This window comes from Tachypleus tridentatus, chromosome 8, assembly GCF_004210375.1.
Source record: "Tachypleus tridentatus isolate NWPU-2018 chromosome 8, ASM421037v1, whole genome shotgun sequence".
In the NCBI taxonomy this organism is placed as follows: Eukaryota; Metazoa; Arthropoda; class Merostomata; order Xiphosura; family Limulidae; genus Tachypleus; species Tachypleus tridentatus.
In genome coordinates, this window is record NC_134832.1 from 125,430,648 (window position 1) to 125,450,914 (window position 20,267).

The 20,267-nt window shown below is 34.8% G+C and overlaps 1 protein-coding gene across 3 annotated transcripts in view; it reads right to left on the minus strand.

The window, feature by feature from the left end:
• The window catches only part of LOC143223427 (uncharacterized), a 146,540-nt gene extending 142,244 nt beyond the window's left edge, over positions 1–4,296 (minus strand). For 2 of the 3 annotated variants that reach the window (XM_076451406.1, XM_076451393.1), the window contains exon 1: positions 4,191–4,296. The gene's annotated coding sequence lies outside the window, so the exon portion shown is untranslated. The remainder of the gene's footprint in view (positions 1–4,190) is intronic. The other variant, XM_076451394.1, reaches the window with a different exon arrangement.
• Positions 4,297–20,267: the final 15,971 nt, after the last annotated feature.

A 20,267-nucleotide genomic window follows, 5' to 3' on the forward strand; every position in this document is an offset into this window, starting at 1 on the left:
TTTTCAAATCACCATTCATTAATGTAATATATAGTTTAATACATTACTTATAATGTTTGAAAGCATTAACAAACCGCTTGTTATTTATTCTCTAAACTAACTTATGTATCATACAGCTTTAAGTTTTATTTTTTCTAATCAGTGGCGCGATGTTTAAACTGTACACAGCTTGAGAAATGGTGGCGCCCACTGGTGGTCATAGTTCTCAAAATATTTCATGCGGTTGCTGTGATGTTTAATTGCATAATAGAATATTCAAATATCATGGGATTTCAGTTAATTACGTGGGAAACGTTTTGTAAAGAGCACTAATATATACAAGTATCTTGTGCTTGTAAGGCTTTAAAATACTGAAGTATTCTAAGTAAACGTCATTCAGAAGACAACATTGATAATGCCAAAAAGGTTCAAAGCTACCCTATGTAAAGAGCTCATCTTGAGCAAATACATTAGTGTGCAAATATCAAGTGCCACATTTTTTGGAAACGATGTCTGCAATACCTTAAAGATCAGCAAAAATTAATTGGTTATAAAACATAGTAAAGGAAAGAAATTCTGGGCCCGGCATGGCCTAGCGCGTAAGGCGTGCGACTCGTCATCCGAGGGTCGCGGGTTCGCGCCCGCGTCGCGCTAAACATGCTCGCCCTCCCAGCCGTGGGGGTGTATAATGTGACGGTCAATCCCACTATTCGTTGGTAAAAAGAGTAGCCCAAGAGTTGGCGGTGGGTGGTGATGACTAACTGCCTTCCCTCTAGTCTTACACTGCTAAATTAGGGACGGCTAGCACAGATAGCCCTCGTGTAGCTTTGTGCGAAATTCCCAAACAAACAAAGCAAAGAAATTCACCTCAACCAGTAAGTTTGAAACGACCTTTATTGACTTGTTAGTGAAGCTATCGAAGACGTGACTTGAGGTTTATCAAGTTTTAAATGGAAATTTTTGCATTAATAAGTATTTATGTTTTATAAAGAAAATATTATTAATATAAACAATTTAAGTGTGAGTGTTTTATGAATTTATATTTTTCTTGGTCTCGACGCGACGTTTCGTGGCTCCCTGCCGAGTTGAACACACTGCCAAAATTTATTTTAAATAAATGTTAGTATTAGTAACTAGTGTAAATATGAGATGGAACACCCACGTACAAACGGGAATCTAGACAAATATAACAGAATTCAGTGCATGATTAATGATGTTTACGGACACTTCAAGGTATTGAACGCGAAAAGTCAAAGTCAAAATTAAAACAGTGACTTTCCGTTAATTAACATGACAAAGCAACCATATTAAACATCATTATATTAATCACGTATTTTAAATGCTTATAAATAACTTAATAAATCAACAACAAGCCTTGAATTTTTCTAGTTTCCCCCAGTATCACAGCGACATGTCTTCGGACTTACAACGCTATAAACCGGGTTTCGATACTCGTGGTGGGCTGAGCATAGAGAGCCCATTGTGTAGCTTTGTGCTTAATTACAAACAATGTCCTTTTCTAAAATGAAAAGTCTAATGTATTTGCCTCGCACTGAATTGAGGGATGTTCAGAAAGAGTGGTTCCTCTTCTCCCACACACAGTATTACATTTTAAATTGTAAGCGAGTGTGAGTTAAACTAGCTCTCGATTTTAGTTAGGTAAGAATTATTCTTTTTTTACGTAATGAGTTTATTAAGCGTTTGCTGTAGTTTTACAGCACATCCAGTAAAAGCCTTAAAGTGGTACTTTATTGCCAGGTTATTGTTATCATTTTTTTTAAGGAGGAAGCCCTCCGCACAACTGGCATCCCAGTCTTTATTCAAGAATATTTTACATATCTTATTTAAATTTGACGAGGGTGGTTCATCACAAAGAAATGAGGGAATGATTGGGAGCCGCATGAGATTTTGTAAAATGGAGTCCAAGTAAATATCACACACTTTAAGAGGAGTCTTGTCATCCTCCACTTTGATATACCGAAGGCTTTTTGACATTTAAATCTGTTCAAGCCCAGTTTCTGACACTTCCCTTTAAATTTTGCTGGTCACTACCACTGGCAAACTAGCAATAAGAAACCAAATGACCAGTGCATTCCATGGTGGACATCTTTTCCTCCATGTAGGGAGCTAACTCTTACAATCAAAATCTTGAAATGAATAAGATTATACGAAACTCTCTTCAATGAAAAGCTATAGGAAGGGATAGAGTGTTTGACAGTAATATCAGTGTGAAGGACTTCTTCAAAACCTTGTGGTGGGTTTTAAATCAATCTTAATGTTTTGGAAGAAAAGGTCCTTTACGGCTATTTTCAACATTTTATACATTACAGACGGTTCAAATCCATCTTTACGTAAAGAAATATAAACACAGCTGACCTCAGTAAAAAAGAAAGGTAATATTTCTATAGTTTGCTTTCCTGTTGGCCCGGCATGGCCAAGCGCGTAAGGCGCGCGACTCGTAATCCGAGGGTCGCAGGTTCGCGCCCGCGTCGCGCTAAACATGCTCGCCCTCCCAGCCGTGGGGGCGTTATAATGTTACGGTCAATCCCTCTTTTCGTTGGTAAAAGAGTAGCCCAAGAGTTGGCGGTGGGTGGTGATGACTAGCTGCCTTCCCTCTAGTCTTACACTGCTAAATTAGGGACGGCTAGCACAGATAGCCCTCGAGTAGCTTTGTGCGAAATTCCAAAACAAACAAAAGCTTTCCTGTTTTTCTCTTTATTTCTTTTTAATGTCTTTCTGTTTCTATCGAAGTTTTGAATTGGAAAAGGGAGAGCCAGGAGGTTTATTTTTTATTTTTCGCTGAAACTTTCCCTTCTAAATCTGTAATTAAGAGATGTATAAACGTCTTAAGTGAAATCTTTGATTCACAGATACCTGTTATTCAACATTTCACTCCCCACAACTTTTTATACTTGTGAGGAAATTAACCTGGACGAGTTAATTCCTTCTCGATAATACCTAACTTCAATGCTAGATGTCAGTACCATACATGAATTTAACCTACTTACAAATTGTTTCACTTTCGATCCAAAATGGCGTCACGAAAAAAGTTACAAAATGAAACTTTAGAGTTGTATTGTAGCAGCTGAAATACTTGGCAGTCAACAGATTAAGCAAAGAAATAATCCAATAAATGCAAATGAATCCAGTTTTATCCTAGAAATATCTTGAGCTAACTATTATAATTGATAAGATAAATGTATCACGAATTTCGTCGGACTCGGTCTGTTTACACTGCAGCATTTCATTCATCTATGTTTCACGTTTTATCGGTACAGAATTTGACAAAAATATGCTAATTAAAGGTGATCTCTGTAACAACTCCATTATGAAACGGTCGATATGTTTAGCGTGCACTAACACTTCGGTTAATATTTTTATTGTTTCGACTTGTTATCATGCAAACAATTAACTGATTTGAAAACCATCGAATTCTCTTCGGTTTGATCACTATAATAACGAATTTTATCTATAAAAATAACGAATATTATTAGTATTTAATACCTATGAATTGTGAGTGCAATGTCAAGCCCTTTTATTTCTAAAATTACTAATATGTTAAGAAGCATTCCTTATTCTAAGCACATATATTATGTTCATAACCACTGAGGAAGAAACTGTTCTAATAGTCACGTTTGTGCTCGAGTACATTTGTACAGTTTTTCAAGTCATTCAAAAATAAATCTACCGCATGCAAGAAATCGAACGACACTAGTTTCTGTTTTACTTATTACATAAATAAGAAGAGATTGTGTACACTTGGAGCATGAATGCACGAATATATAATAATAAATTCCAAACTAATGTTCTCATACAGGCTCTTGGTAGGTAGCAAACAAAATATTAGTGTGCCATAAACAATGAGATATGTACAGATTTATGAGCCAATCATTAATGCTAGGAGAAATATAGAGGTACATTTAACTGTGTTGAAAACCTTCCAGTATTTCAAGCTCTTTTTAAGTAAGAAAACGAAAACAACTTAAAACAGATTTCAAAATACATGATCTTAACCCAGATTTTAATACGTCTCCCTACGGCTTAGTTATAACTGACTGTGCTGTATTTCGGTCGTGTGTCGCATGAGTTGACGTCTCTAAATTAGCCATACAGTGGTAAAATGGTATTCATTATATTGTTAACCTAAATATAAAGCGATAACATATAATATAGCTCAATCATTGATTATTAAACTTAGGACTTACTGTTACCTAACATCGTTGCATGCAACATTTTTTCCAGAGACCTCTGTACGTATAGATTCTACCTTTCTCTTTCTTCGGACTCAAGTGCGTTTTGCAATACATCATGACAGTCATTCACGCATGCGCATTACAATCGTTAACTGTTAAGATCCTTCCAACTTGTCAATACTCGTATTTATGAGGCTTTGACAACGAGTCGCCTAAATATTACACACGAATATAAAACATTTGTTGTTCCAATACATTAGGTAGCTTAAAATTATACAATTTAATGAAAATAAAATCAATAACTGGTGCATTTTTATGAATTACAATTTGCTCCCTCGTGGTGGTTCAGCGGCCTTAGGAATTACAACGCTAAAATTTTGTCTTTGCAATAAACACAGCGCAAACAAACCACATCAACTTTGCGCTTAAGGTAAATAAATAAGAAGTGCATTTTTAAAGAAAAATACAAACGGGCTGTTGTTTGTATATTAATTAATATTGCAAAAAGTAAGAAAGTAAACCCTCCATGTTCTGCAGATAATAATATATTGATAAATACGTTTAGTGGATAGTTTGCGCTTCTTTTAGTATTTTAAGTGCCCGGCATGGCCGAGCGCGTTAGGCGTGCGACTCGTAATCCGAGGGTCGCGGGTTCGCATCCCAGTCGCGCTAAACATGCTCGCCCTTTCAGCCGTGGGGGCGTTATAATGTGACGGTCAATCCCACTATTCGTTGGTAAAAGAGTAGCCCAAGAGTTAGCGGTGGTTGGTGATGACTAGCTGCCTTCCCTCTAGTCTTACACTGCAAAATTAGGGACGGCTCAGGTTTCTCCTCCTGGTTGGGGGTTGTGCAGTAGGCTAACAATTTACTCAATTAAAAAAACCAGCCTGTTAATGAATCCGCAAGCGATTGCAGCCCTATGTTCCTTCATGGAATCGAGAGGTTTAATGTAATGTGTTAGTATTTTAAAATAATACTAATAATATAAGACAAGTATAGTTAATTATTAGACATAAACAAAAATAAAATTATTGATTAATATTACAATTTACATATTTTATCAAATATTTAAGGTGTTTCAAATATAATTCAGTACTTTTTGGTATTACTTTTAATTAATTAACTTTTAACAAAATAAAATTTGTACTTGGTAAACATACACTAGTACGTATAAAAGGCCCCTGCTAGTACAGCGGTATGTCTCCGGATTTACAACGCTAAAATCAGCGGTTCGATTCCCCTCGGTGGGCTCAGCAGATAGACCGGTGTGGCTTTGCTACGCGAAAACACACACATTTACAGAAAGAGATGGTAAATGAAAGTGGAAATAGTACGTTAAGATTTTGTTTATCGACGTAAGACGAGGCAAACTAGGCCTTCCGACCTGTGACAAGATCAGAATATTGAGTTAAGGTAATGTCTGTTGACTTGAGGTTAGTCTTAAATATTATCATTAAGGTAGTGTCCATTGACATGCAATGACGATAAGACGGTAACGGTAGTGAAGAGCCTAATGAATGGATATGACATAAGACAGTGGCGTTAGTGTAGAGCCTAATGAATGGATATGACATAAGACAGTGGCGTTAGTGTAGAGCCTAATGAATGGATATGACATAAGACAGTGGCGTTAGTGTAGAGCCTAACGAATGGATATGACATAAGACAGTGGCGTTAGTGTAGAGCCTAATGAATGGATATGACATAAGACAGTAGCGTTAGCGCAGTAACTACTAGCGTGAAATGAAACCAAAATGATAACATTAGAACAGCGTTTATATACTTGAGACGAAACTAGGTTAAAGAAGCTAGATACTGCCTATTTTTACCTGAGATAAAGCCAGGATACTGACTTGTAATGAAACTATAATAATGGTCTTAAGATAGTAATTACTGGCCTGAGATAAAACTATATGATAATGATATTCAGCTAGTGTTTAATGACGCTAAATAAAGTTATCCATTACATACTGATTATGCTTTATGAAGTTGGGAACATCGGTTCAGTTGAGAATAGTGAGAAGGAAGCCGGCCTTTGGTCAGTCTCTAAGTGATTATTGTACTCTAACCTGATTTTTCTTTATTTGGCCATAATTTTTATCATTTCGCAATTCTTCAAGTTTGTTTTGTTAACCATTTTTAGAAGATTTCTCTTTTACTAGCACAAAGCAAATTATTCTGTAATACTAACCTTTTTAAGTGATAAAGTATCTTTCTTTAATAAAGTTTGGCTCTTGTCACTGGATGAAGTAGAGTCGAAACGGTGTCCTGGTACTTCTTTCAGTTCCATGCGTTTCGCTGTTATTAATTATTATTTTATGTGCTTAAAATATTATTGGTAGTTATAAGTTCAGTTAAAAACTGTATAGTAATAGAAACAGAAGAAATTAAAGCTAATTAGTGTACAATAACAAACGAAAATTCTTAAAAATACATTTCTGTCAAACAACGTGTGTCAGTAGACATGTCTTCTGTGCTCCCATACAAAGAAAGTATTACATTTTACCAGGAATGCCCACTGTTATTAGATATCAAATAGTAAATAAATGGAAGTATTAGTACAATCTGAATTCATCACAAGTTTTATCACTTACAAATGGCCGTATTTTACTATGTTTATACCTTGAAAATCAGGATAATTGTATATTAAGTTATGGTATATTGTTATATGAACATAAACGTATCACATAAGCTCACGGTTGGTAAAATTGGCCAAGCATGGACAGATGGTTAAGGCACTCGACTTGTTATCCGAGGGTCGCGGGTTCGAATCCTCGTTCCACCAAACATGCTCGCCTTTTCAGCCGTGGAAGTGTTGTAATGTTATGGTCAATTCCACTATTCTTTGGTGAAAGATTAGCCCAAGTGGTGAGCAGTGATGACTAACTGCCTTCCCTCTAGTCTTAAACTGCTAACTCAGAGACGGCTAGCGCAGATAGCCCTCGAGTAGCTTTGCGCGAAATTCAAAACAAACCAAACCTGGTAAAATTGTTTTCAAGTGTCCCATGCAGTATTGTCAAGGAGGAGCATATATTAATTTATTAAGTCGATTTTATAACTGATTAATTAGGGTACTTCAGTTAAATTATAAGAAATTGTAACAATAAGGCAACTATTTTAAAACTAAAAGTATGAATTATGAAAATACCTTTGATCATGGAAACAGATCTGGTACTTGTTTATTTATCTACGATATTTTAGTATTCTACCATGAACCTAGGTTAAGACTCTTTAATTTTATCATTGGTCAGATGAGTTACAACAGGTAGGACCGAACCTGGGGACTCTTTAAATTTATCATTTATACCAGGTAAAGTATGTACCGTGCTGTCCATTCCATGGCTGTTGTTTTTTGACTTGATAGCCTTATTGGTATAGTAAATCCTCGCCCAAAGTTTACTAGGCATGCGTGAAAACATTTAACATTGGAACACATGTTGCATCATATAAATATCTTCCTTTCAACATGAAACAGAATCTGTAAGCATAAATTCTATAAATTATTAATCTAATAATTTATGTTGAAATTATTTTTTGGCTTTTCCAGCGTTAGAAGCAAACACATCCACAGAAGTTTTTGCTAGATTCCTTGAAATGTTTTTATTGGTAGATAAATGTAAATTCAGATCCTCAAAATGTAAATGATAAAATGTTTACTTGTTTTCTAAATTTTTCAAGGAGAGTTACATGCACTAGACGTCCCTAATTTAGAAATGATACACGAGAGGAAAAGTAGCTAGTCGATATAATTCATCGCCAACTCATGTTTTTTTTTTTTTTTTTTTTCGCGCAAAGCTACTCGAGGGCTATTTGTGCTAGCTGTCTTTGAGTTAGCAGTGTAAGACTAGAGGGAAGGCAGCTAGTCATCACCACCCACCGCCAACTCTTGGGCTACTCTTTTTACCAACGAATAGTGGGATTGACCGTCACATTATAACGCACCCACGGCTGGGAGAGCGAGCATGTTTGGCGCGACCAGGATGCGAACCCGCGACCCTCAGATTACGAGTCGCATGCCTTAACACGCTTGGCCATGCCGGGCCCCAACTTTTGGACTTCTTTTACCAATGAATAGGGGGACTCACCATAACATTATAATGTCCTCATGGCTGAAGGAGCGCGCACGTTCGGTAATGGAATTCGAATATTTATATGACCCGGCATGGCCAGGGGGTTAAGGCACTCGACACGTAATCTGAGGGTCGCGAGCTCGAATGTCTGTCACATCAAACATGCTCGCCCTTTCAACCTTGGGGACGTTATAAACTTACGGTCAATCCACTATTCGTAGGTAAAAGAGTAGACCAAGAGTTGGCGGTGGGTGATGATGACTAGCTGCCTTCCCTCTAGTCTTACACTGCAAAATTAGGGACGGTTAGCACAGATAGCTCTCGTGTAACTTTGCGCGAAATTCAAAAAACAAACAAATAAAGAATATTTATATAGACGCTATGAATAATAGTTTGAGAAAAGTTTCTATAGTTGAGTGCACGGGATTGCTCTATTTCTTGTTACACTACATTAAAAGTTCACGTCACCAAGTGACGCCTAACGTAGAGAAACCAAAATGTTACACATAAAATCAGGTCACTGTACATATTTCATTGCAAGCTGTTAACCAAAGCGATGTGAAAGATAGTTCATACTGGCACAGAAAAACACAATAGTGAATATACATATATATAGTTCAACAAGAAATATTTTCACATAGTTGAATTAGATCCAGCCTAGCAGCAGAAAATAGATTGTGGCATTATAATTATGACTTATTTGACCTATACTCTTCGTACCAAATATTTTGTACAAATCAATTAGTAATTTAAAATATTAAAACTTACTTAGTTATTATAGCCAGTGTTAATTCCAAAGTATAAAGTCTCTATATACAAGTGTAAAATAATTTTAAATAGAAAAATAGTAGGAAGTAGTAATAGGACTACAAAAAGTAAGGAAACAAGGCAGGAACGGGCGAGATAATATTACAACACTTGGTGATCTTTAATATGGTGAAACTCAAAATGGGCGTGGCCATCGTTCCGTCCATTCCTGCTTCAGGTGTTTTTTGTAACTTAGTAATTGTTCAAACTAAATTAAAAGTGTATATAGTTAATTTTCTCTGTTGTAAACTTACATATATGTAATCAAATTGCATGACCCTAACGAAAGTTATTATATCTAAGAGCCATACTTTGCTTATAGGAGACACTATAGCTATCTGACTGGTAAGTATAGGGCCTAAAGAACAGTATCAGAATCACTGACTTTTGACATTTATTGAGTATTTAGAAAATATAAAAACTCAGTTGAAGTCTGTAATTGGATTAAAATTTAAAGCAAAATACAAAGTAGGAATGGTAAGAATGGCGGTCACTTCTACTTTGAGGTTGCAGGTGTCAAAACCCATCAAGTGTTGTGATGTTAACCCTTCGATTTTTACTTACTTTTTTTTTATTTAAAATGTTCTTACATTTGTTTCGTATGTTTTTTGGTACTAAGCCTCGAGAATGACTGGGCTCTAGGCCCATCTTTTCGTAGATTTTCTTAGAGCTATCTCTCGATATTTCCTGGTATTTGCTAGTTTTCTTATATCTAGTCAGGGTGGGACCATTTTCTTTAGCTGGATCGATGTGTAATGATTGTTTTGCACACTCAGAATTACTGTATCTAATCTTATCTCTATTCTCACAGTAATATTCTATTTGCAAGGACAACGACTTTCAAGGTTATCACATACAATTCTCTAATTTTCTGTCGTTTTGTTTCGGTAAAAAACCCATCTTAAAAATTGTGCTGCTTCAAGTACAGTCTTAGATTTCAGTAGATCAAACTTAGTTTGAAAACAATACAAAGAAAATTACACAAATTATATTATTGTTTTCTGTCTACAGCACTCCAGGAAAGTCGTGTCATTCTTCGGTAGTGGTAGTGTTTGTAGCTCTTTCTCTTGTATGGGTATTTGGGTATTGATGTTTATCTATCCAGGAGGGTCAGATTTTGTTAACCTCTTTCTCCTTCCTTGAAATTTTGGTTTTACAACTGTCAAGTGTATTTATATATGGTGCATGAGGGCCAGAGTAACCCGCACTTACTCAGGCCCCTTTTAGAGCAATGTCCATGCACTGTCTACACATACACTTGGAGTGTTTGTCCTCACGCTGGTTTGGTTTATTTTGAATTTCGCACAAAGCTACACGAGAACTACCTGCGCTAGCCGTCTTTAATTTAGCAGTGTAAGACTAGAGGAAAGGCAATTACTCATCACCACCCACCGCCAACTCTTGGGCTACCCTTTTACCAACGAATAGTGGAATTGACCGTCACATTATAACACCCAACGGTAGAAAGGACGAGCATGTTTGGTGTGACAGGGATGAGAACCCGCAACCCTCAGATTACGAGTCGAGTACTTTAACCACCTGGCCATGCCGGGCCCCTTAACGTCTTAGACATCGACTGTTATAACAGATTTGATTCGTCAAACACAGAACCCTACAGTAACACGTACAGAATTGAAAACTTCATTTTCAAAGGCGAGATGATAATTAGGACCTAGATCTAGAGAATGCATTCAGTCCACGTTTTCTATCTAACTAATGCACCTGCAGGCTGATCACGTAACACGTACGCATAGACAATTGTGCACCCGCATGGGATAGAAGGGCGGGTTGTTACTTGGCAACTCACATTTATGGGAACTTTGGTAAATTGCAAGCTAGATAGATGCCATTTCAAAGTAGGAAAATAAAACACTGTTTCAGTGTTAAACTTCTAAGGCAATGTATACATTGTGAAGAAAACAATATAAAAAACAATACAAATTGTATATCTTATTACAAGAGTAATACAGTAAAATTAAAAGAGCGCCATAGTGTGTATTCCAAGAGCCATAAGAGACTTTTTTTGTTTCAAAATAAGCTACACAATAACTATGTGTGCATAACCGTCCATAAATTTGAACCGACTGGCTATCTAATTATAAGTATTCACCACTAACACTTGGACTACTATTTTCTAAACTAAACGAGATTTAACCGTCAGTCTTGCACACCCGCGAATCCTAAATTTAGAGTACAATTCTGCAGTAACGGATCACGAATCATGAATCTGTGAAATAACAGTCCAGCACACTAACTAGTAGGCCACGTGGATAAGGCGCTTGACTCGTAATCGGAGGGTCGCAAGTTCGAATCTCCGTCGTACCAAACATTCTCTTACTTTCAGCCGTCGGGGCGTTATAATGTGACGGTCAATCCCACTATTCGTTGGTAAAAGGGTACCCCAAGAGTTGGCGGTAGGTGGTGATGACTAGCTGCCTTCCCTCTTGTCTTACACTGCTAAATTAGGGACTGGTAGCGTAGATAGCCGTCGGGTAGCTTTGCGCGAAATTCAGAACAAACATAAACTTCTAGAGTTGCCGCTGAACAATAGGAGAATAATGTTGTTGATTTCTTTGTAAGTATCTACAAAGTTTCTGCATACCATATATTTTAAATCTGCTTTTTTTTCTCTTCCTAATAACACGCACCAAGCAAGTTGTTGGATGAGGGTTAACCTTTTGTGCGTGTTGACAATTTTTTATGACAGTGTGTGTATATTTTCTTTTAGCAAAGCCACATCAGGTAGGGAGTAGTAGGAATGCACAGTCTAGCAGATTAAAATCAATAACTTTTGTGATTATATAAAAAAATACATCGAATAAGCGTCATTAGTTTTACTGTACTTGGTGGTTCAACATGTCTTTGAAATGAATTCTTAAGGTGTTTATAATTGATCAATATGTTCATAATTTATTAATTCCAATAATTTCCCCAACTTTATAATTTTATTCTCATATTTTAAGTTATTTGTTATCATGGTTAGTTACAATTCTTTTCAGATTAATAGATACTAATTATTTACTATTTACTCTTCAGAAGAGTCCTGGAAAGGTGATACTGGTCAGAATTCGATCCAGGTTTGTTTTTTTTATCGAGAGGGTCGTATGATATCCACTCGTCCGAAGGCTTAACAATACTTTATCGTGTAGGCCTCTAACCAGGACAAAGATTGATATTTGATCGCCACAACTTTAACTTTAATATAAATATTTTATTATTTATAAAGCATTTACGAGCTCTTAAAGATTCTACGGATTTACAACGCTAACATCAGGGGTTCACTTCCCCTCGTTGGATTCAGCAAATAGCCTTATGTGGCTTTGTTATAAGAAAACGCACACAAGTTGTCAGAGGAACTAATGAGGCTCCTGCCACCTACCGTTAACAAATAACAAACGGGTATTTTGTTTGTCACTAAACTATATGGACAGATTGTTCCCAGCATTCATTCATTAAAGAATTACCGAGTGACTGTCGATCACGAATGTTTTAATCCAATTCACAGAATTAAAGACAAATAAAAATAACTATCAGATTTCTATAGCTCTGAGATTTTCAATTTAAGTAGTTCACACAAAAATAGTATTTACTGGCGAAAAATATTGTGTGAAATAATATTTGAAATCCTTTTGGCTTTCACTTTGTTGCAGCTTTAGTTTATAGTATAACTAACAGTTCAGAATCATACCGTAAAATTATCTCATAGGACGGCTCGTCATGCCCAGGTAGTCAAAGCACTCGACTCGTAATTCAAGGATGGCGGGTTCGAATCCTCGTCACACGAAACATTCTCGCCCTTTCAGCCGTGGGACGTTATAATGTGACGGTCAATCCCACTATTCGTTGCTAAAAGAGTAGCCCAAGAGTTTGCGGTGAGGGATGATGACTAACTGACTTTCCTCTAGTCTTAAACTGCTGAATTAGAAACGGCTAGCACAGATAACCCTTGTGTAACTTTATGCAAAATTCAAAAACAAACAAACAAAAACTTTATTATTTTATTTTTTTAAGTTTTGCTTTTATTCAAAGCTCATAATAAAGAGGGAAACAACGTTAACACCCAACAGCACGGTTTATTGTGAGAGATTGGTTTGGTTTGAATTTCGCGCAAAGTTACAAAAGGGCTACTTGCGCTAGACGTCCCTAATTTAGCAGTGTAAAACTAAAGGGAAAACAGATAATCATCACCATCCACTGCCAACTCTTGAGCTTCTCTTTTCCCAACGAATAGTGGGATTGACCGTCACATTATAACGCCCCAAAGGCTGAAAGGGCGAGCGTGTTTGGTGTGACAGGAATTCGAACACCAAGATTCTCCCTTTATGAGTCCATGCCGGGCAAATAATAATGTATTTCAACACGAAACATTCATCAAATCTAAAGATAAACCATTCAGAATTATTAAAACCACAAAATCTAGTTATTTTTATTTCACACCTGTACCTTTAAACGTTTTATGTTGCCTAACATACTTTTCCTACTAAAACAAAATACAGGGTGGTCCGAAAGTCAAGTTGCTCCTCACACGTATTCACTCTTCTTCTTGTAGATAACCTTTTATTTAAAACAGTAAAATTCATTGTCGTTGTTTTTTACTCAGTGTGTCATACTTATGTAGTGTTGAATTATATCCATACATTAGTTTAATATAGATTTTCAACTCTTGAGCAACTAGCTTTGAGATACCCATCATATAGATCATGGTTATACATTTTATAAAACAATGAAAAACGGATAAGATTTGTTTATTTGTTTAACAAGCACAAAGATGCACAATAGCCTGATTGTTCTCTGCCCGCTGCAGGTATCAAAACATGAATTTCAGCGTTTTACTATTTTTCTAATCTTTGGCATTGAGTGTGATGTCACCGAAAACTGATCGTTTTTGGGAAGGGTATGTAAAATAACGTCATTTAAGGTGCAAGATATTCATGAATCGGATCATAAACGTGTGCTCAGTTTGAGGATTTAGAATTTCCAATAATTACACTTAATGTAATTAAAAAATATAGAAATATAGATCAACTTGGGGTGCCAGGACTATACCGAAAAGACGTACAATAAGTCTTATACATCCAAGCATGGTAAATAAAATGCAACATCTAGTAAAAAGATGAAAATCCACGAACACAAAGTTTATTGTCAAAAGCTTGTCCATATAACCCAGGCAACAGGAAGCAACATAGTCAAGAAAGAACAACACAATTTACATGTACAATAATTACTTTCATAAGTGAGAGAAGGAAACGATTATTCGTGGTATTTCATACGATGATATACTGCTTTAAATCCTGGATGCAGTGCCTATTGCTTTCTATGTGATCGAGCTGTTGAAATGGATTATGAAAAGTAGTGGAGAGGAATGCTTTGAATGTGACAGCTTTAAAAAGAAGTCATTTTCAATTGAAACTACGCTAGAGGAATATTACCAAGATGCGCGGTTGTCAGGTAGAGTACGACTGGATGTAGCGACGTAAATTATAATGACGTGATGAGGGTTAAATATCGTTTTAATATACCGTACTTAACCTCCGTAGCCTACATTAATAAAACAAATTACAATTTGTTTCAGCAACTAGAAATTTAATAATTTACAAATCATGTAAATAATTTTATGAAATATCAGTGAAGTTAATGATGTTTGAAGAGTTCCAATAGGCCCGTCATGGCTAAGCGTATTAAGGCGTGCGACTCGTAATCTGCGGGTCGCGAGTTTGCATCCTCGTCGTGCCAAACATGCTCGCCCTTTCAGCCGTGGGGGCGTTATAATGTGACGGTCAATCCCACTATTCGTTGGTAAAAGAGTAGCCAATAATTTAGCCGTGGAGGCCTTATAATGTGACGGTCAATCCCACTATTCGTTGGTAAAAGAGTAGCCTAAGAGTTAATGGTGGGTGGTGATGACCAACTGCCTTCCTTCTAGTCTTACACTGCTAAATTAGGGACGGCTAGCACAGATAGCCCTCGAGTAGCTTTGTGCGAAATTCAAAAACAAACAAACAACTCCCAGTAACAAAGTAAATATTAGTGAAGGCATACATTATTATTTTACGTTCGAATTATAAGTTATTAAACTCACAAAATTTCAACATACTCTACAAATCTGATCGAGTGTAATATGACCGTTTTCAAAGATATAATATAGCTCCAGTCTTCCGAACAGAGAAATGTCTAATAAAATGTGTGCTTTTGTAAACTTGAGTTTACAAGTTCTTGTGTGTGTGTGGATACAGCATCTTAATATGTAACATATCACCTTTCATTACATAGTGATATATGAAACTTTAGCGCTGAAATGAAAAACGATAATGGAATTACATTGTGGTATATACAGCTTTGAGCTAGTTGTAAATTAAAGCTGGTGATATGTAGTGTTCACTTAGATTCAAATGTTTAACAACTCGTTGAAAACCACAGACCATTATTAAAACAAATGCGATCACAAACTCTACGTAAACAAAACTTTTAATGTGCCCGACGTTAGACTTATTAGGGTTCAGGTATCTATAGTAAAATGAATTCAAATTTAAATCTGAATGAAACGTAATATCACGTGGAACATATCTCACAGACAAGAACGTTGCTGCTCAAATTCGCAAGGATTTAAAGGAACCGTGACTTAATATACGATTGGTGCAAAAATCTGTAAACTGTTCAAAATGGTTCCTTGTTCATTCCGAGTCGAAGCATAAAAAATTCCATCTAATATACAGAGATCATTATAAAATTTGCGCCACTGAAAACGTGGTATGTGAAATACTGTAAGCATGCTCGAATCCAAAAATTGGTGAAACTTGTCGTCACTCTATACGAAAGATTCAAGAACTCGTCAATGATACAAACAATTTGCACGTGAAAAAGGCTGCAGTTGAACAAGTTGTTTCAACGTAATAACTACACAATGAAATACCTTCTAACGTTTTGGAACAGTGTAACAATTAATAACACAGAAAATATAAAGAGGACCGATAACTAAGAACAGAACCCCTATCTTAAACATACACAATAGTTGACCTGTTTAAATTCAAATTTATATATACAAAAAGCTATACACACTTCCACATTAATATTGTTTCTTCATAAATTTTTGTATCACGCGACACCATGTCACCACATGCGTATATTTGCATTGTTTTAGTATGTTCCATTCAGATTGTATGTTTGAAATGAAAGCTAACTTCAAGGAGCAATGATAACATCGTTTACACAAGATTATTGGTTTATTTTAATTACTACTAATTAATAATACTTGTAATAGCGGATACTATGATTGTAACTGTGCCACCACAATGACAAGATAGTTTCGATTTTTGAGTTTTAATGTAATAAAAAACGAAGCAGAGAAAAGAACAAGAAATGTATTTTTTTGTCTATGATATTTACAAACATTTCCAGATTTTGTGACTCAGTCGTTAGGTAGATATTGTTATATAAGGGAAACACTGTACAATACTGAAAAGTACTTAAGGTCTATTGAGGAGACATTTAAAATATCATTTGATGAACAATCTGAGCTGTCGCTACGTAGACAGTGTTACCGCCTGTCTGATAGTGTTATGTTTAAATGAAGAACGACACTGGCATCAAGTTCTAGTATTAAGAGCGTTCTTAATTACGAAAGAAGGATGTTACTAGTGTTAAGTTCTAGTATTAAGAGCGTTCTTAATTACAAAAGAAGGATGTTACTAGTGTTAAGTTCTAGTATTAAGAGCGTTCTTAATTACAAACGAAGGATGTTACTAGTGTTAAGTTCTAGTATTAAGAATGTTCTTAATTACAAAAGAAGGATGTTACTAGTCTTAAGTTCTAGTATTAAGAATGTTCTTAATTACAAAAGAAGGATGTTACTAGTCTTAAGTTCTAGTATTAAGAGGGTTCTTAATTACAAAAGGAGGATGTTACTAGTCTTAAGTTCTAGTATTAAGAGCGTTCTTAATTACAAAAGAAGGATGTTACTAGTGTTAAGTTCTAGTATTAAGAGGGTTCTTAATTACAAAAGGAGGATGTTACTAGTGTTAAGTTCTAGTATTAAGAGCGTTCTTAATTACAAAAGAAGGATGTTACTAGTGTTAAGTTCTAGTATTAAGAGCGTTCTTAATACAAAAGAAGGATGTTACTAGTGTTAAGTTCTAGTATTAAGAGCGTTCTTAATTACAAAAGAAGGATGTTACTAGTGTTAAGTTCTAGTATTAAGAGCGTTCTTAATTACAAAAAAAGGATGTTACTAGTGTTAAGTTCTAGTATTAAGAGCGTTCTTAATTACAAAAGAAGGATGTTACTAGTGTTAAGTTCTAGTATTAAGAGCGTTCTTAATTACAAAAGAAGGATGTTACTAGTGTTAAGTTCTAGTATTAAGAGCTTTCTTAATTAAAAAAAAGGATGTTACAAGTCTTAAGTTCGAGTCCTAAGAGCGTTCTTAAATTACAAATGAAGAGTGTTACTAGTCTTAAGTTCTAGTCTTAAAAGCGTTCTTAAATTACAAATGAAGAATGTTATTAATGTTAAGTTCTAGTATTAAGAGCGTTTTTAAATTACAAATGAAGGATGTTACTAGTCTTAACTTCTAGCATTAAGAGCGTTCTTAAATTACAAAGAAGGATTTTACTAGTCTTAAGTTCTAGTATTAAGAGCGTTCTTAATTACAAAAGAAGGATGTTACTAGTCTTAAGTTCTAGTATTAAGAGCGTTCTTAATTACAAAAGAAGGAAGTTACTAGTGTTAAGTTCTAGTATTAAGAGCGTTCTTAATGACAAAAGAAGGATGTTACTAATGTTAGGTTCTAGTATTAAGAGCGTTCTTAATTACAAAAGAAGGATGTTACTAGTGTTAAGTTCTAGTATTAAGAGCTTTCTTAATTACAAAAGAAGGATGTTACTAGTCTTAAGTTCTAGTATTAAGAATGTTCTTAATTACAAAAGAAGGATGTTACTAGTCTTAAGTTCTAGTATTAAGAGCGTTCTTAATGACAAAAGAAGGATGTTACTAATGTTAGGTTCTAGTATTAAGAGCGTTCTTAATTACAAAAGAAGGATGTTACTAGTGTTAAGTTCTAGTATTAAGAGGGTTCTTAATTACAAAAGAAGGATGTTACTAGTCTTAAGTTCTAGTATTAAGAATGTTCTTAATTACAAAAAGAAGGATGTTACTAGTCTTAAGTTCTAGTATTAAGAGCGTTCTTAATTACAAAGAAGGATGTTACTAGTCTTAAGTTCTAGTATTAAGAGCGTTCTTAATTACAAAAGAAGGAAGTTACTAGTCTTAAGTTCTAGTATTAAGAGCGTTCTTAATGACAAAAGAAGGATGTTACTAATGTTAGGTTCTAGTATTAAGAGCGTTCTTAATTACAAAGAAGGATGTTACTAGTCTTAAGTTCTAGTATTAAGAATGTTCTTAATTACAAAAGAAGGATGTTACTAGTCTTAAGTTCTAGTATTAAGAATGTTCTTAATTACAAAAGAAGGATGTTACTAGTCTTAAGTTGTAGTATTAAGAGGGTTGTTAATTACAAAAGGAGGATGTTACTAGTCTTAAGTTCTAGTATTAAGAGCGTTCTTAATTACAAAGAAGGATGTTACTAGTCTTAAGTTCTAGTATTAAAGAGTTCTTAATTACAAAGGAGGATGTTACTAGTCTTAAGTTCTAGTATTAAGAGCGTTCTTAATTACAAAGAAGGATGTTACTAGTGTGAAGTTCTAGTATTAAGAGCGTTCTTAATTACAAAAGAAGGATGTTACTAGTGTTAAGTTCTAGTATTAAGAGCGTTCTTAATTACAAAAGAAGGATGTTACTAGTGTTAAGTTCTAGTATTAAGAGCGTTCTTAATTACAAAAAAGGATGTTACTAGTGTTAAGTTCTAGTATTAAGAGCGTTCTTAATTACAAAAGAAGGATGTTACTAGTGTTAAGTTCTAGTATTAAGAGCGTTCTTAATTACAAAAGAAGGATGTTACTAGTGTTAAGTTCTAATATTAAGAGCGTTCTTAATTACAAAAGGAGGATGTTACTAGTCTTAGCTTCTAGCATTAAGAGCGTTCTTAATTACAAAAGAAGGATTTTACTAGTCTTGAGTTCTAGTATTAAGAGCTTTCTTAATTACAAAAGAAGGATGTTACTAGTGTTAAGTTCTAGTCTTAAGAGCGTTCTTAAATTACAAATGAAGAGTGTTACTAGTCTTTATTTCTAGTCTTAAGAGCGTTCTTAGATTACAAATGAAGAATGTTACTAATGTTAGGTTCTAGTATTAAGAGCGTTCTTAATTACAAAAGAAGGATGTTACTAGTGTTAAGTTCTAGTATTAAGAGCTTTCTTAATTAAAAAAAAGGATGTTACAAGTCTTAAGTTCGAGTCCTAAGAGCGTTCTTAAATTACAAATGAAGAGTGTTACTAGTCTTAAGTTCTAGTCTTAAAAGCGTTCTTAAATTACAAATGAAGAATGTTATTAATGTTAAGTTCTAGTATTAAGAGCGTTCTTAAATTACAAATGAAGGATTTTACTAGTCTTAAGTTCTAGTATTAAGAGCGTTCTTAATTACAAAAGAAGGATGTTACTAGTCTTAAGTTCTAGTATTAAGAGCGTTCTTAATTACAAAAGAAGGAAGTTACTAGTCTTAAGTTCTAGTATTAAGAGCGTTCTTAATGACAAAGAAGGATGTTACTAATGTTAGGTTCTAGTATTAAGAGCGTTCTTAATTACAAAGAAGGATGTTACTAGTGCTAAGTTCTAGTATTAAGAGCGTTCTTAATTACAAAAGAAGGAAGTTACTAGTCTTAAGTTCTAGTATTAAGAGCGTTCTTAATGACAAAAGAAGGATGTTACTAATGTTAGGTTCTAGTATTAAGAGCGTTCTTAATTACAAAAGAAGGATGTTACTAGTGTTAAGTTCTAGTATTAAGAGTTTTCTTAATTAAAAAAAAAGGATGTTACTAGTCTTAAGTTCTAGTATTAAGAGCGTTCTTAATTACAAAAGAAGGAAGTTACTAGTCTTAAGTTCTAGTATTAAGAGCTTTCTTAATTAAAAAAAAAGGATGTTACAAGTCTTAAGTTCGAGTCCTAAGAGCGTTCTTAAATTACAAATGAAGAGTGTTACTAGTCTTAAGTTCTAGTCTTAAAAGCGTTCTTAAATTACAAATGAAGAATGTTACTAATGTTAATTTCTAGTATTAAGAGCGTTCTTAAATTACAAATGAAGGATGTTACTAGTCTTAGCTTCTAGCATTAA